Below are 18,194 nucleotides of genomic sequence, written 5' to 3' on the forward strand. Positions count from 1 at the left end.
ACTGCGCTGTAACTCAGCAGCAATCTGGGTCTCTATTGCGGAGAAATGGAATACAGCTGATGTTCTCAGGAATTGAGACTGATGTAACAATGTAATCATAAAATGGCCTAGCACCATTTTTCCAAACAATGGCAAAAGAGGCCCTTCCAACATCCGATCTCAGGCCCCTTTTTAAACGAGAAAACTAATTCATCACAATTTGCTTCTCTCTCTTAATAATCCATTTCTTCTCCCTTTCATTAAATTACTCAATTCTCTTTTGAAAAAGTCGTTTCTGCAGAATCCATGCCTAGTTTGCCTAAATTCACAAGGTTCACATGACGATTTGGACTTGGGTTCCTAATTTACTTTGCGAGATGAACATGATGTAATTATGCAATTGATCTCATATCGAATTTGCAAAAGTGTTATTTTTTCAACCTGACTATTTTTACAATCTTATTACTTTTTCTCCACATCCCTTCAATCGAGGGTGCGATACTACAGAGGAAAATGTTTGTTCCAGAGTTTAACAGAGCCCTGCCAAGATCGCGTGCTTCAGTTGTTCGTTTACTTCATTTGGTTTGAAATAATGTTGTTCCTGGACCGGAATCTAACAGAGGATAAATATTTGTGTAACAAACAGGGCAGTGCTGAGCTACCAGGGTGCTTAGAGGTTTCCAATGGTTGGACTGAGGGTCCATGTCACTTGTTGCAGGGAAGCAACTGTTGGTTTCAGCCTGGTGCCTCAGCTTGTTTTGAATTTCAAAATGTAGACGTGTCCATCCAGCAAATATCTCCAGGTGGAATGTTTTCTGCTCAATTATTAGAAACATGTGTCTTATCCTTGGCAGACAAAATTAAACAAACTTCACTCCCCGTATTTGTTCCATTATTCTATATTTAATATTAATATTGTATCTGTTATTGCTGCCTTTATTTGAATTAAGACTCTCTGAAACATACACCAAACTCGAATTGCAAACAAGACTGATAGACAAAAGAATGCCAGTCAACAGGTAATGCAAACCATGTTGTGCTCATTTCAAATTGAGCACAATTAGCTTTTAAACAAAATGCAAGAATTTTAATGGGAGCAGTTTTGAGAATGATGTGTTCATTATATTTGATCCCTCTTTGCTCCAGTGGAGAAGCCTTCTGGCGCCTTAATCGTGACCATGTAGAAGACAGTGGGGAAGTGAGCAAACCTGCACTGCGCCTCGGTTTCCACGACTCCCTCGGTCATTTTTCCTGATAATCTATTCTGAAGACCAATTATTTAAAGGAGTGATTCTGTCCCAGCTCTGTCATTGCCTCTGGTTCAATTGCAGCATCGCTTGCACCTGTCCTTATGCGCACACTTTCGCATGAGACATCTTTGAGATGGTGAGTAACGTTGTAAATCTGCATCGAAAACCCACTAAATTCTGTTGCTTGCCAGACGAACTGCTAAAATGCGTGCTCAGTCAAAAAATGAACATCTATTTCTACTCAGTGTGTCATGAAATTTCAGCGTTTCTGATTTTGCTGCATTCATTTTAAGGCCCAGGAAAGAGCAAAAGCTCCATGCCTGTAGCATGCGAGATTCAGGTAACATTCAACAACAAACCTGACATACACAAATTTTCCTCTCTCAAAATTGGCAAGCTTGGATAATGTTTCAGCCCGGTTTCAAACCGGTGATTTTTCACACGTGAGGCAAACGTGACAACCACTACACTACAGAAACATTGGCCAGACATGAATGCAGTGAGCCTATCTGGAATGATAAACCGTGCTGTCATGCAGCAGCGCTTTGGCTCTTTGGATGGGAGAAATGGAATTTATCTGCTATAATTAGGAATGCTGCAGGCAGACTCAGATAACAATGTCATCATAAAATGGCATAACACCATGTATCCATACAATGGCCCTTCCATCATCTTGTCTCTGTCAGTTTTTTAAAAGAACCAACGAATTAAGCCCAGTTTCCTTCTCTCTATTAGTGAATTTGTTATTTTTCTGCATATCAATGAATTGCACCATTCCCTGTTGAAAAAGGAGTTTCTGCAGATTACATGCCTAGTTTGCCTGAATTAACAACGTTTCCCTCACCCAATGCATTAAGGTTTAGACTTGTGTTCCTTACATAGCTATGCATATGAACATTATTTAGTTATCTCTTGTTTTCATATCGAATTGATGAAAGTGCTTATTTTTCTGATCAAACATCTCATTTTTTCTGAGTTATTTACACAATCTGATTACATTTGCTCCATGACTCGTTACTCGAGGGTGTTATATCACATAGGAAAATGATTGCTACAGTTAAACAGAGCCCTGCCAGGATCACATGCTGCAATAGGTCGTTTCGTTCAGTTGTCTAAATATAATTTTGTTCTGGGAATGTAATTTTACAGAATATATATTTCTTTAGGAAACAGGATAGTGCTGATCTACCACAAAGTTTGGAGGATTCCAATGGTTAGACTGAGAGGACATGTCACTTGTTACAGGAAGACAACTCTTGGTTTCCACCTGGTGTCTGTTTGTTTGAATTTCAAAATGTAGAAGGCTCGGTTCAGCAAATATCTTAGGCAGCAATGGTTTCTGCTCAATCATTATGAACACACTTCTCCTCCTCAGCAGAAGAAATTCAACAAACTTTTCTCAGCAATTTTTTACCTTATTCAACATTCAGTATTAATGTATTTGATATTGATGCCCTTGTTTGACTTGAGGCTCTCTGAAATAGACAACATCGAACTGCAAACTTGACTGGTAAACAAAAGAATGTAAGTCACCGGGTAATGCATTTGATATGGGTCTGATTTGAGATGTAGCACAACAGTCAGCATTTCAACAAGGAGTTTCTGCAGATTCCATGCCTAGTTTGCCTGAATTAACAACGTTTCCCTCAACCAATGCCATGAGGGTTTAGACTTGTGTTCCTTACATAGCTATGCATATGAACATTATTTACTTATCTCTTGATATCATATCGAATTGACGAAAGTGCTTATTTTTCTGATCAAACATCTCATTATTTCTGAGTTATTTACAAAATCTAATTACATTTGCTCCACGACTCGTTAATCGAGGGTGTTATATCATGGAGGAAAATGATTGCTACCGTTAAACAGAGCCCTGCCAGGATCACATGCTGAAATAGGCTTTTTCGTTCAGTTGGTTTAATATCATTTTGTTCTGGGAATGTAATTTTACAGAATATATCTTTCTTTAGGAAACAGGATAGTGCTGATCTACCAGAATGTTTGGAGGAGTCCAAGCGTTAGACTGAGAGGTCATGTCGCTTGTTACAGGAAGACAACTCTTGGTTTCCACCTGGTGTCTCAGTTTGTGTTGAGTTTCATAATGCAGAAGGCTCGGTCCTGCAAATATCTCAGGCAGCAATGCTTTCTGCTCACTCATTCGGAACAGCCTTCTCATCAGAAGACGAAATTCAACAAACATTTCTCAGCAATTTTTTATGTTATTCAACATTCAGTATTAATATATTTGACATTGATGCCCTCGGTTGACTTGAGACTCTCTGAAATATACAACAACATCGAATTGCAAACTTGACTGGCAAAAGAATGCCAGACACCAGGTAATGTACCTGATATGGGTCTGATTTGAGAAGCAGTCCAACAGTCAGCATTGCAACAAAATCAAAGAACTTTACAGGGAACAGGCTTGAGAATGATGCGTTAATGAGATCTGATCACTCTTTGTCTGTCTTTGTGAGCACATGTTACAATGAGACACCTTTGACATGGTGAGTAACTGTGTTAAGCTGCATCGAAAGACGTGCTGATTTTACTGCATGCATTTTATGATCTCGGTGAGAGCAAATGCATTGTGCCTGCAATATAGGAGATTCAGGTACGCTTAAAAGGTGCAAACTCTCCTCACTATTTAGTGAGTAAGTTTTCATAATGTTTCTGCCCGGTTTCGAACCGGGGACCTTTCGCGTGTGAGGCGAACGTGACAACCACTACACTACAGAAACTGCCGTGGTATTACGGAGCCTGTCCGCAATGCTACACTGCGCTGTAACACTGCAGCAATCTGGGTCTCTGCTGCAGACAAATTAAAAACAGCTGCTATTCTCAGGAACGCTGCAGCGAGACTGATGTAACAAAGTCATCATAAAATGGCCTAGTACCATGTATCCATGCAAAGGCATCAGAGGCCCTTCCATCATCCGATCCAAGGCACACTAAACGAGCACACTAATTAATTACAATTTGCTTCTCTCTCTTAATGAACCAGTTTTTTCCTCTCTTTCATTAAATTGCTGAATTCCCTTTTGAAAAAGTCGTTTCTGCAGAATCCATGCCTGGTTTGCCTTAATTCACAAGGTTTACATGACGATTTGGACGTGGTTTCCGAATATACTTCGCCAGATGAACATGATGCAATTATGCAATTGATCTCATATCAAATTTGCGAAAGTGTTATTTTTTCAACCTTGCTAGTTTTACAATCTTATTATTTTGCTCCACAGCCCTTCAGTCGAGGGTGCGAAGTTACAGAGGAAAATGTTTGTTCTAGAGTTTAACAGAGCCCTGCCAAGATCGTGTGCTTCAATTGTTCGTTTACTTCATTTGGTTTGAAATAATTTTGTTCCTGGACCGGAATCTTATTTGTGTAACAAACAGGGCATTGCTGAGCTACCAGAATGTTTGGTAGATTCCAACGTTTGGACTGAGGGTCCAACTCACTTGTTGCAGGAACCAACTGTTGGTTTCTCCCTGGTGCCTCTGCTTGCTCTGACTTTCAAAATGTACACGTGTCCGTCCAGCAAATGACTCTGGGCGCAATGCTTTCTGCTCAATCGTGAGGAACATCCGTCTTATCCTTGGCAGCCGAAATTAAACAAATCTCATTCCGTATTTGTTCCGTTATTCTATATTTAATATTATTATTGTATCTGTTATTGATGCCTTCATTTGAATTGAGACTCTCTGAAAGATGCACCAAACTCGAATTGTAAACATGCCTGATAGACAAAAGAATGCCAGTCAACGGGTAATGCAAACCATGTGGTGCTCATTTGAAATTGAGCACAATTAGCTTTTAAACAAAATGAAAGAAATGTAATGGGAGCAGTTTTGAGAATGATGCGTTCATTATATTTGATCCCTCTTTCCTCCAGGTGAGATGCCTTCTGGCGCCTTAATCACGACCATGTAGAAGACAGGGGGGAAGCCAGCAGATCTGCACTGCGCCTCGTTTTCCACGACTCCCACGGTCGTTTTTCCTGATACCCTATTCTGAAGACCGATTATTTAAAGGAGTGATTCTGTACCAGTTCTGTCATTTCCTCTGGTTCAATTGCAGCGTCACTAACGCCTGTCCTTGTGCACGCACTTTAGCATGAGACATCTTTGAGACGGTGAGTAATTACGTAAATCTGCATCGAAAACCCACTAAATTCTGTTGCTGACCGGACGAACTGCTAAAATGCGTGCCGAGTCAAGAAAACGAACATCTATTTCTACTCAGTGTGTCATGAAATTTCAGCGTTTCTGATTTTGCTGCATTCATTTTAAGGCCCAGGTAAGAGCAAAAGCACCATGCCTGTAGCATGCGAGATTCAGGTAACATTCAACAACAAACCTGACATACACAAATTTTCCTCTCTCAAAATTGGCAAGCTTGGATAATGTTTCTAACTGGTTTCAAACCGGTGATTTTTCGCGTGTGACGCGAACGTGATAACCAGTACACCACAGAAACATTGGCCAGACATAACTGCAGTGAGCCTATCTGGAATGTTAAACTGTGCTATCACGCAGCAGCTCTCTGGCTCTTTGGATGGGAGAAATGCAATTCAGCTGCCAGAATTTGGAATGCTGCAGGCAGATTCATATCACAATGTCATCATAAAATGGCATAGCACCATGTACCCATACCATGGCCCTTCCATCATCCTGTCTCAGTCAGCTTTTTAAAAGTGCCAACGAATTAACCCCAGTTTCCTTCTCTCTATTAGTGAACTTCTTATTTTTTTGCATATCAATTAATTGCATCATTCCCTTTTGAAAATGGAGTTTCTGCAGATTCCATGCCTAGTTTGCCTGAATTAACAACGTTTCCCTCAACCAATGCCATGAGCGTTTAGGCTTGTGTTCCTTACATAGCTATGCATATGAAAATTATTTACTTATCTCTTGATTTCATATCGAATTGACGAAAGTGCTTCTATTTCTGATCAAATGCCTGATTATTTCTGAGTTATTTACACAATCTAAATACATTTGCTCCACGACTCGTTAATCGAGGGTGTTATTTCACGCAGAAAAATGATTGCTACCATTAAACAGAGCCCTGCCAGGATCACATGCTGAAATAGGCCGTTTCTTTCAGTTGGTTTAATATAATTTTGTTCTGGGAATGTAATTTTACAGAATATATGTTTTTTTAGGAAACAGGATAGTGCTGATCCACCAGAATGTTTGGAGGAGTCCAAGCGTTAGACTGAGAGGTCATGTCGCTTGTTACAGGAAGACAACTCTTGGTGTCCACCTAGTGCTTCAGTTTGTTTTGAGTTTCATAATGCAGAAGGCTCGGTCCTGCAAATATCTCAGGCAACAATGTTTTCTGCTCAATCATTCGGAACAGCCTTCTCATCAGAAGACGAAATTCAACAAACATTTCTCAGCAATTTTTTATGTTATTCAACATTCAGTATTAATATATTTGACATTGATGCCCTCGGTTGACTTGAGACTCTCTGAAATATACAACAACATCGAAATGCAAACTTGACTGGCAAATAAAAGAATGCCAGACACCAGGTAATGCACCTGATATGGGTCTGATTTGAGAGGCAGTCCAACAGTCAGCATTGCAACAAAATCAAAGAACTTTACAGGGAACAGGCTTGAGAATGATGCGGTGAATAGATCTGAACACTCTTTGTCTGTCTTTGTGAGCACACGTTACAATGAGACACCTTTGACATGGTGAGTAACTGTGTTAAGCTGCATCGAAAGACGTGCTGATTTTGCTGCATGCATTTTATGACCTCGGTGAGAGCAAATGCATTATGCCTGTAATATATGAGATTCAGGTAAGCTTCAACGGTGCAAATTATCCTCACTATTGAATGAGTAAGTTTTCATAATGTTTCTGCCCGGTTTCGAACCGGGGACCTTTCGCGTGTTAGGCGAACGTGATAACCACTACACTACAGAAACTGCCGTACATTTATGGAGCTTGTCCGCAATGCTAAACTGCGCTGTAACACTGCAGCAATCTGGGTTCGTGCTGCAGAGAAATTAAATACAGCTGCGATTCTCAGGAACGCTGCAGCGAGACTGATGTTACAACGTCATCATAAAATGGCCTAGCACCATGTATCCATGCAAAGGCATAAGGGGCCCTTCCATCATCCGATCCGAGGCACACTAAACGAGCGCACTAATTAATTACAATTTGCTTCTCTCTCTTAGTGAACCAGTTTTTTCCTCTCTTTCATTAAATTGCTGAATTCCCTTTTGAAAAAGTCGTTTCTGCAGAATCCACGCCTGGTTTCCCTTGATTCACAAGGTTCACTTGACGATTTGGACTTGGGTTCCTAATATACTTCGCCAGATGAACATGATGTAATTATGCAATTGATCTCATCGAATTTGCGAAAGTGTTATTTTTTTCAACCTTTCTATTTTTACAATCTCATTACTTTTGCTCCACAGCCCTTCAATCGAGGGTGCGATATTACAGAGGAAAATGTTTGTTTCGGAGTTTAACAGGGCCCTGCCAAGATTGCATGCTTCAATTGTTCGTTTACTTCATTTGATTTGAAATAATTTTGTTCCTGGACCGGAATCTTACAGAGGATAAATATTGGTGTAACAAACAGGGCAGTGCTGAGCTACCAGAATGTTTGGAGGATTCCAACGGCTGGACTGAGGGTCCAACTCACTTGTTGCAGGAACTAACTGTAGGTTTCACCCTGGTGCCTCTGCTTGCTCTGAATTTCAAATGTACACGTATCCGTCCAGCAAATGACTCTGGGTGCAATGCTTTCTGCTCAATCATGAGGAACATCCGTCTTATCCTTGGCAGCCGAAATTAAACAAATCTCGTTCCGTATTTGTTCCGCTATTCTATATTTAATATTAACATTGTATCTGTTATTGATGCCTTCATTTGAATTGAGACTCTCTGAAAGATGCACCAAACTCGAATTGCAAACATGACTGATAGACAAAAGAATGCCAGTCAACAGGTAATGCAAACCATGTGGTGCTCATTTGAAATTGAGCACAATTAGCTTTTAAACAAAATGAAAGAAATTTAATGGGAGCAGTTTTGAGAATGATGCGTTCATTATATTTGATCCCTCTTTCCTCCAGGTGACAAGCCTTCTGGCAGCTTAACCATGACCATGTAGCAGACAGGAGGGAAGCAAGCAGATCTGCACTGCACCTCGGTTTCCACGACTCCCTCGGTCGTTTTTTCTGATATTCTATTCTGAACACCGATTATTTAAAGGAGTGATTCTGTACCAGTTCCGTCATTTCCTCTGGTTCAATTGCAGCATCGCTTGCGCCTGTCCTTATGCGCGCGCTTTAGCATGAGACATCTTTGAGACGGTGAGTAATGATGTAAATCTGCATCGAAAACCCACTAAATTCTGTTGCTGACTGGACGAACTGCTAAAATGCGTGCCGAGTCAAAAAAGGAACATCTATTTCTACTCAGTGTTTCAAGAAATTTCAGCGTTTCTGATTTTGCTGCATTCATTTTAAGGCCCAGGTAAGAGCAAAAGCTCCATGCCTGAAGCATGTGAGATTCAAGTAACATTCAACAACAAACCTGACATACACAAATTTTCCTCTCTCAAAATTGGCCAGCTTGGATAATGTTTCTGCCCGGTTTCAAACCGGTGATTTTTCACGCGTGAGGCGAACGTGATAACCACTAATCTGGGTCTCTGTTGTGGAGAAATGAAATACAGCTGCTATTCTCAGGAACGCTGCAGCAAGCTGATGTAACAATGTCATCATAAAATGGCTGACCAGAATCTTACAGAGGATAAACATTTGTGTAACAAACAGGGCAGTGCTGAGCTACCAGAATGTTTGGAGGATTGCAACGGCTGGACTGAGGGTCCAAGTCACTTGTTGCAGGAAGACAACTGTTGGTTTCACCCTGGTGCCTCAGTTTGCTCTGAGTTTCAACATGTACACGTGTCCGTCCAGCAAATGTCTCCGGGTGCAATGCTTTCTGCTCAATCATGAGGAACATCTGTCTTATCCTTGCGAGATGAAATTGAACAAACTTTACTCAGTATTTGTTCCGTTATTCTATATTTAATATTAATAGTTGATCTATTATTGATGCCTTCATTTGAATTGAGACTCTCTGAAATATATACCAACCTCGAAATTCAAACATGACTGATATCCGAAAGAATGCCAGTCAACAGGTAATGCAAACCATGTGGTGCTCTTTTAAAATTGAGCACAGTGAGCTTTTAAACAAAATCCAAAAATTTTACTGGGAGCAGTTTTGAGAATGATACGTTCATTATATTTGATCCCTCTTTGCTCCAGGTGAGAAGCCTTCTGGGGCCTTAATCACGACCATGTAGAAGACAGGGGGGAAGCCAGCAGATCTGCACTGCGCCTCGTTTTCCACGACTCCCACGGTCGTTTTTCCTGATACCCTATTCTGAAGACCGATTATTTAAAGGAGTGATTCTGTACCAGTTCTGTCATTTCCTCTGGTTCAATTGCAGCGTCACTAATGCCTGTCCTTGTGCACGCACTTTAGCATGAGACATCTTTGAGACGGTGAGTAATTACGTAAATCTGCATCGAAAACCCACTAAATTCTGTTGCTGACCGGACGAACTGCTAAAACGCGTGCCGAGTCAAGAAAACGAACATCTATTTCTACTCAGTGTGTCATGAAATTTCAGCGTTTCTGATTTTGCTGCATTCATTTTAAGGCCCAGGTAAGAGCAAAAGCACCATGCCTGTAGCATGCGAGATTCAGGTAACATTCAACAACAAACCTGACATACACAAATTTTCCTCTCTCAAAATTGGCAAGCTTGGATAATGTTTCTAACTGGTTTCAAACCGGTGATTTTTCGCGTGTGACGCGAACGTGATAACCAGTACACCACAGAAACATTGGCCAGACATAACTGCAGTGAGCCTATCTGGAATGTTAAACTGTGCTATCACGCAGCAGCTCTCTGGCTCTTTGGATGGGAGAAATGCAATTCAGCTGCCAGAATTTGGAATGCTGCAGGCAGATTCATATCACAATGTCATCATAAAATGGCATAGCACCATGTACCCATACCATGGCCCTTCCATCATCCTGTCTCAGTCAGCTTTTTAAAAGTGCCAATGAATTAACCCCAGTTTCCTTCTCTCTATTAGTGAACTTCTTATTTTTTTGCATATCAATTAATTGCATCATTCCCTTTTGAAAATGGAGTTTCTGCAGATTCCATGCCTAGTTTGCCTGAATTAACAACGTTTCCCTCAACCAATGCCATGAGCGTTTAGGCTTGTGTTCCTTACATAGCTATGCATATGAAAATTATTTACTTATCTCTTGATTTCATATCGAATTGACGAAAGTGCTTCTATTTCTGATCAAATGCCTGATTATTTCTGAGTTATTTACACAATCTAAATACATTTGCTCCACGACTCGTTAATCGAGGGTGTTATTTCACGCAGAAAAATGATTGCTACCATTAAACAGAGCCCTGCCAGGATCACATGCTGAAATAGGCCGTTTCTTTCAGTTGGTTTAATATAATTTTGTTCTGGGAATGTAATTTTACAGAATATATGTTTTTTTAGGAAACAGGATAGTGCTGATCCACCAGAATGTTTGGAGGAGTCCAAGCGTTAGACTGAGAGGTCATGTCGCTTGTTACAGGAAGACAACTCTTGGTGTCCACCTAGTGCTTCAGTTTGTTTTGAGTTTCATAATGCAGAAGGCTCGGTCCTGCAAATATCTCAGGCAACAATGTTTTCTGCTCAATCATTCGGAACAGCCTTCTCATCAGAAGACGAAATTCAACAAACATTTCTCAGCAATTTTTTATGTTATTCAACATTCAGTATTAATATATTTGACATTGATGCCCTCGGTTGACTTGAGACTCTCTGAAATATACAACAACATCGAAATGCAAACTTGACTGGCAAATAAAAGAATGCCAGACACCAGGTAATGCACCTGATATGGGTCTGATTTGAGAGGCAGTCCAACAGTCAGCATTGCAACAAAATCAAAGAACTTTACAGGGAACAGGCTTGAGAATGATGCGGTGAATAGATCTGAACACTCTTTGTCTGTCTTTGTGAGCACACGTTACAATGAGACACCTTTGACATGGTGAGTAACTGTGTTAAGCTGCATCGAAAGACGTGCTGATTTTGCTGCATGCATTTTATGACCTCGGTGAGAGCAAATGCATTATGCCTGTAATATATGAGATTCAGGTAAGCTTCAACGGTGCAAATTATCCTCACTATTGAATGAGTAAGTTTTCATAATGTTTCTGCCCGGTTTCGAACCGGGGACCTTTCGCGTGTTAGGCGAACGTGATAACCACTACACTACAGAAACTGCCGTACATTTATGGAGCTTGTCCGCAATGCTAAACTGCGCTGTAACACTGCAGCAATCTGGGTTCGTGCTGCAGAGAAATTAAATACAGCTGCGATTCTCAGGAACGCTGCAGCGAGACTGATGTTACAACGTCATCATAAAATGGCCTAGCACCATGTATCCATGCAAAGGCATAAGGGGCCCTTCCATCATCCGATCCGAGGCACACTAAACGAGCGCACTAATTAATTACAATTTGCTTCTCTCTCTTAGTGAACCAGTTTTTTCCTCTCTTTCATTAAATTGCTGAATTCCCTTTTGAAAAAGTCGTTTCTGCAGAATCCACGCCTGGTTTCCCTTGATTCACAAGGTTCACTTGACGATTTGGACTTGGGTTCCTAATATACTTCGCCAGATGAACATGATGTAATTATGCAATTGATCTCATCGAATTTGCGAAAGTGTTATTTTTTTCAACCTTTCTATTTTTACAATCTCATTACTTTTGCTCCACAGCCCTTCAATCGAGGGTGCGATATTACAGAGGAAAATGTTTGTTTCGGAGTTTAACAGGGCCCTGCCAAGATTGCATGCTTCAATTGTTCGTTTACTTCATTTGATTTGAAATAATTTTGTTCCTGGACCGGAATCTTACAGAGGATAAATATTGGTGTAACAAACAGGGCAGTGCTGAGCTACCAGAATGTTTGGAGGATTCCAACGGCTGGACTGAGGGTCCAACTCACTTGTTGCAGGAACTAACTGTAGGTTTCACCCTGGTGCCTCTGCTTGCTCTGAATTTCAAATGTACACGTATCCGTCCAGCAAATGACTCTGGGTGCAATGCTTTCTGCTCAATCATGAGGAACATCCGTCTTATCCTTGGCAGCCGAAATTAAACAAATCTCGTTCCGTATTTGTTCCGCTATTCTATATTTAATATTAACATTGTATCTGTTTTTGATGCCTTCATTTGAATTGAGACTCTCTGAAAGATGCACCAAACTCGAATTGCAAACATGACTGATAGACAAAAGAATGCCAGTCAACAGGTAATGCAAACCATGTGGTGCTCATTTGAAATTGAGCACAATTAGCTTTTAAACAAAATGAAAGAAATTTAATGGGAGCAGTTTTGAGAATGATGCGTTCATTATATTTGATCCCTCTTTCCTCCAGGTGACAAGCCTTCTGGCAGCTTAACCATGACCATGTAGCAGACAGGAGGGAAGCAAGCAGATCTGCACTGCACCTCGGTTTCCACGACTCCCTCGGTCGTTTTTTCTGATATTCTATTCTGAACACCGATTATTTAAAGGAGTGATTCTGTACCAGTTCCGTCATTTCCTCTGGTTCAATTGCAGCATCGCTTGCGCCTGTCCTTATGCGCGCGCTTTAGCATGAGACATCTTTGAGACGGTGAGTAATGATGTAAATCTGCATCGAAAACCCACTAAATTCTGTTGCTGACTGGACGAACTGCTAAAATGCGTGCCGAGTCAAAAAAGGAACATCTATTTCTACTCAGTGTTTCAAGAAATTTCAGCGTTTCTGATTTTGCTGCATTCATTTTAAGGCCCAGGTAAGAGCAAAAGCTCCATGCCTGAAGCATGTGAGATTCAAGTAACATTCAACAACAAACCTGACATACACAAATTTTCCTCTCTCAAAATTGGCCAGCTTGGATAATGTTTCTGCCCGGTTTCAAACCGGTGATTTTTCACGCGTGAGGCGAACGTGATAACCACTAATCTGGGTCTCTGTTGTGGAGAAATGAAATACAGCTGCTATTCTCAGGAACGCTGCAGCAAGCTGATGTAACAATGTCATCATAAAATGGCTGACCAGAATCTTACAGAGGATAAACATTTGTGTAACAAACAGGGCAGTGCTGAGCTACCAGAATGTTTGGAGGATTGCAACGGCTGGACTGAGGGTCCAAGTCACTTGTTGCAGGAAGACAACTGTTGGTTTCACCCTGGTGCCTCAGTTTGCTCTGAGTTTCAACATGTACACGTGTCCGTCCAGCAAATGTCTCCGGGTGCAATGCTTTCTGCTCAATCATGAGGAACATCTGTCTTATCCTTGCGAGATGAAATTGAACAAACTTTACTCAGTATTTGTTCCGTTATTCTATATTTAATATTAATAGTTGATCTATTATTGATGCCTTCATTGGAATTGAGACTCTCTGAAATATATACCAACCTCGAAATTCAAACATGACTGATATCCGAAAGAATGCCAGTCAACAGGTAATGCAAACCATGTGGTGCTCTTTTAAAATTGAGCACAGTGAGCTTTTAAACAAAATCCAAAAATTTTACTGGGAGCAGTTTTGAGAATGATACGTTCATTATATTTGATCCCTCTTTGCTCCAGGTGAGAAGCCTTCTGGGGCCTAAATCGCCTCCATGTAGAAGACAGGGGGGAAGCCAGCAGGTCTGCACTGCGCCTCGGTTTCCAAGAGTCCCTGGGCCATTTTTCCTGCTACTTTATTCTGAAGACCGATTATTTAAAGATGTGATCATTTCTTCTGTTTCAATTACACGATAGCTTGCGCCTGTCCGAATGAGCAGACTTTACTATGAGACGTCTTTGAGATCGTGGGTAACGATGTAAATCTGCACAGAAAACCCATTAAATTCTGTTGCTGTTCGGACAAACTGCTAAAATGTGCCGAGTCAAAAAATGAACATCTATTTCTATTCAGTGTGTCATGAAATTTCAGCGCTTCTGATTATGCTGCACTCATTTTAAAGCTCAGGTAAGAGCAAAAGCACCATTTCTGTAGCATGCGAGATTCAGGTAATATATAACAACAAACCTGAATGACGCAAATTTCCCTCTCGAGATTAGCGAGATAGGATAATGCTTCTGCTAGGGTTTCGAATCATGGGCTTTTAACGTGTGAGGCGAACGTGAAAACCACTACACGACAGAAACACTGGGCAACCACCACGACAGTGATCTTATCTGGAATGTTAAACTGAGCTGTCACTCAGCAGCTGCCTGGCTATTTGGTTGGGAGAAATGGAATTCAGCTGCTAGAATTTGGAATGCTGCAGACAGACTCATATGACAATGTCATCATAAAATGGCATAACACCATGTATTCATACAAGGGCCCTTCCATCATCCTGTCTCTGCCAGATTTTTTAAAGAGCAAGCAAATTAACTTCAGTTTCCTTCTCTCTTTTAGTAAACCTGTTATTTTTCTGAATATCAATTAATTGCACAATTCCCTTTCAAAATGGAGTTTCTGCAGATTCCGTGCCTCGTTTGCCTTAAATGACATTGTTTCCCTCACCCAATGCCGTGAAGATTTAGATTTGTGTTCCTTACATAGCTATGCATATGAACATTATTTACTTTTCCTCTTGATTTCATGTCGAATTGACGAAAGTGCTCATTTTTCTGATCAAACATCGCATTATTTCTGAGGTATTTACACAATCTAATTACCTTTGCCCCACGACTCATTATACCAGGGTGTTATATCAAGAGGAAAATGATTGCTACAGTTAAACAGAGCCCTGCCAGGATCACATGCTGAAATAGATAGTTTCATTCAGTTGGTTTCATTTAATTTTGTTCTGGGAATGTAATTTTACAGATTATATTTTCCTTTAGGAAACAGGGCAATGCTGATCTACCAGAATGTTTGGAGGATTCCACTGGTTAGACTGAGAGGTCAGGTCACTTATTACAGGAAGGCAACTCTTGGTTTTCACCTGGTGAAACAGTTTTTTTTAAATTTCATAATGCAGAATGCTCGGTCCAGCAAATGTCTCAGGCAGCAATGCTTTCTGCTCAATCATTATTAACACCCTTCTCCTCCTCAGAAGACGAAATTCAACAAACTTTACTCTGAATTTATTTTACGTTATTCAACATTCGGTATTAATATATTTCTATTTGATATTGAAGCCCTCGGTTGACTTGAGACTCTCTGAAATATACAACAACATCGAATTGCAAACGTGACTGGCAAGCAAAAGAATGCCAGACACCAGGTAATGCACTTGATATGGGTCTGATTTGAGATTTAACACAACAGTCAGCATTTCAACAAAATCATCAAAGAATTTTACAGGGAACAGGTTTGAGAATGATACATTAATTATATTTGTTCCCTCCGTGAGCACACATTGCTATGAAACATCATTGACATGTTGAGTAACTGTTAATCTGCATCGAAACACCCATTAATTTCTGTTGACTGAACAAACTGCTAATATGTGAGCGCAGTGAAATATGAACATTTATTTCCACTCATTTTGCTGCATTCATGTTATGACCTCGGTGAGAGCAAATGCAATATGCCGATAACATAGGAACTCAGGTAAGTTTCAATGATGCAAATTATCCTAATTATTTAATGAGAAAGTTTTAACAATGCTGTTGCCCGGTTTCGGACCGGGGACTTTTCGCGTGTTAGGCGAATGTGATAACCACTACACTACAGAAACTGCCATGGCTGCAGTGAGCCTGTCTGGAAACTGTGCTCGAACGCAGCAGCACTCTGGGTCTCTGTTTCGGAGAAATGGAATTCAGCTGCTCTTATGGGAACGCTGCAGCGAGGCTGATATAACAATGTAATCATAAAATGGCCTAGCACCATGTATCCATACAATGGCAACAGAGGCCCTTCCATCATCCGATCTCAGGCCCCTTTTTAAACGAGGAAACTAATTAATCACAATTTGTTTCTCTCTCTTAAACAAGTTTTTTATTCCTCCCTTTCATTAAATTGCTGAATTCCCTTTTGAAAAAGTCATTTCTGCAGAATCCATACCTAGTTTCCCTTAATTCACAAGGTTCACATGACGATTTGGACTAATATACTTTACCATATGAACATGATGTAATTATGCAATTGATCTCATATCTAATTTACGAAAGTGTTCTTTTCTCTGATCAAACATCTCATTATATCCGAGTTGATTTATACAATCTTATTACTTTTGCGCCACAACCCTTCAATCAAGGGTGCTATATTACAGAGGAAAATGTTTGTTAAGGAGTTTAACAGAGCCCTGTCAAGGTCGCATGCTTCAATAGTTTGTTTCCTTCATTTGGTTTGAAATAATTTTCTTCCTGGACTGGAATATTACAGAGGATAAATATTTGTGTAGAAAACAGGGCAGTGCTGAGTCACCAGAATGTTTGGAGGTTTCCAATGGTTGGACTGACCAGGGAAGCTGACAAGCAAGCCTTCAAAATCACTGATGATCATTTCTTTACCTGTTACTGCCCTTCAGTTCACTGACACTGCCGACAGGTTTCTCACACAAAATGGTTTGTTTGTTTAACGTTTGGTCACCGGCCATCGAGCTCAGGCCATGATGGAGAAAGCATTGACTCCGAACCACCTGGGTCCACCATCACCAGCTCCGTGTTGTCCTGTCCATCATTCTTGTGTCAGTTAATCCATCCTGCCTCGCTCTCTATCACAGATCTTCCGTTTTGTTCTTTTTACGGAGTGACTCCTGACTTTTCAATCAGCTGGAAATAGCAGGCAGTGAGAGAAACAGAGTTAATGTTTTTTTTCCCTCATTCGTTCATGGGATGTGGGCATCACTGGCTAAGCCAGCATTTATTGCCCATCCTTAAATTGCCCATTTTTTCAGGGGGCAGTTAAGAGTCAGCCACATGTAGGCTAGTCCAGGTAAGGACAGCGGATTTCCTTCCCTAAAGGACATTAGTGAACCAGATGGGGTTTTGCAGACTTTTAATTCCAGATTTTTGTTGAATTCAAATTTCACCACCTGCTATGGTTGGACCACCAGAGCATTACCCTAGATCTCTGGAATACCAGTCCAGTGAAAATACCACTATGCTACATCAAAACTGGTAAATGCTAGAGATGTAACAGGTTTGAAACAGATACAGAGGAGAGGAGGAAAGAATAAAAGAGAAGGTCTGTGGTAGGTTGGGAGGGGCAGGGGAGATGGAGGGGGCAGCGGACTGGTATTGTCACTGGGCTAGTATTCCAAAGGCCCAGGGTAGTGTTTGAATCTCACCATGGCAGGCGGTGAAATTTGAATTAAGTCTAAATGATGAAACCATCAATTGTCATTAAAAACTCATCCAATTCACAAATGTCCTTTAGGAAATCTGCTGTCCTTACCTGGTCTGGCCTACATGTGAATCTAGATGCACAATAATGTGGTTGACTCTGAAATGGCTGAGCAAACCACTCGGTTCTCAAGAGCAATTAGGAATGGCCAATATAATGTTGGCCCAGCAGTACTGCCTACATCCCATGAATGAATGAAAAAAGCACAAAAGGGATGATGATGCCATTCTGTATCAATCAGTTCTCTCTGCTCTCAGTTCTGTCCCACACTGAAAACTCTTAATCCTTCCCCTCCGTTACCCGGGACAAACATTTCGTTCTTCACTGTGACTTGGATAATTTCAGGTGCAGTTCCTTAATTTCCTTCCTGTAATCTTATGAATTAGACCATTCTCAACTGATCGGATGTGGACCCGATGCTATCAGCCCTCCAGGAAGTGACTATTCTAATTCTGTGACTCTGAGCAGTTCTGTTGGTGCAGGGGCTTGAGTGGAACTTGTCACTTTTAAACTGTCATAAGAACATAAGAAATAAGAACAGGAGTAGACC

At 40.8% G+C, this 18,194-nt stretch overlaps 3 non-coding genes and 1 gene segment (V, D, J or C); 1 reads left to right on the forward strand and 3 right to left on the reverse strand.

The window, feature by feature from the left end:
• Positions 1-18,194, forward strand: part of LOC144698164 (Ig heavy chain C region-like) — a 130,457-nt gene that overhangs the window by 15,355 nt on the left and 96,908 nt on the right.
• On the reverse strand, positions 3,901-3,973 carry trnav-cac (transfer RNA valine (anticodon CAC)). The gene has a single exon. It is a non-coding gene; the product is annotated as a tRNA-Val (tRNA).
• Positions 7,097-7,169, reverse strand: trnav-aac (transfer RNA valine (anticodon AAC)). The gene has a single exon. It is a non-coding gene; the product is annotated as a tRNA-Val (tRNA).
• trnav-aac (transfer RNA valine (anticodon AAC)) lies at positions 11,508-11,580 on the reverse strand. The gene has a single exon. It is a non-coding gene; the product is annotated as a tRNA-Val (tRNA).

This window comes from Cetorhinus maximus, chromosome 23 (genome assembly GCF_964194155.1).
Source record: "Cetorhinus maximus chromosome 23, sCetMax3.hap1.1, whole genome shotgun sequence".
Classification (NCBI taxonomy): domain Eukaryota; kingdom Metazoa; phylum Chordata; class Chondrichthyes; order Lamniformes; family Cetorhinidae; genus Cetorhinus; species Cetorhinus maximus.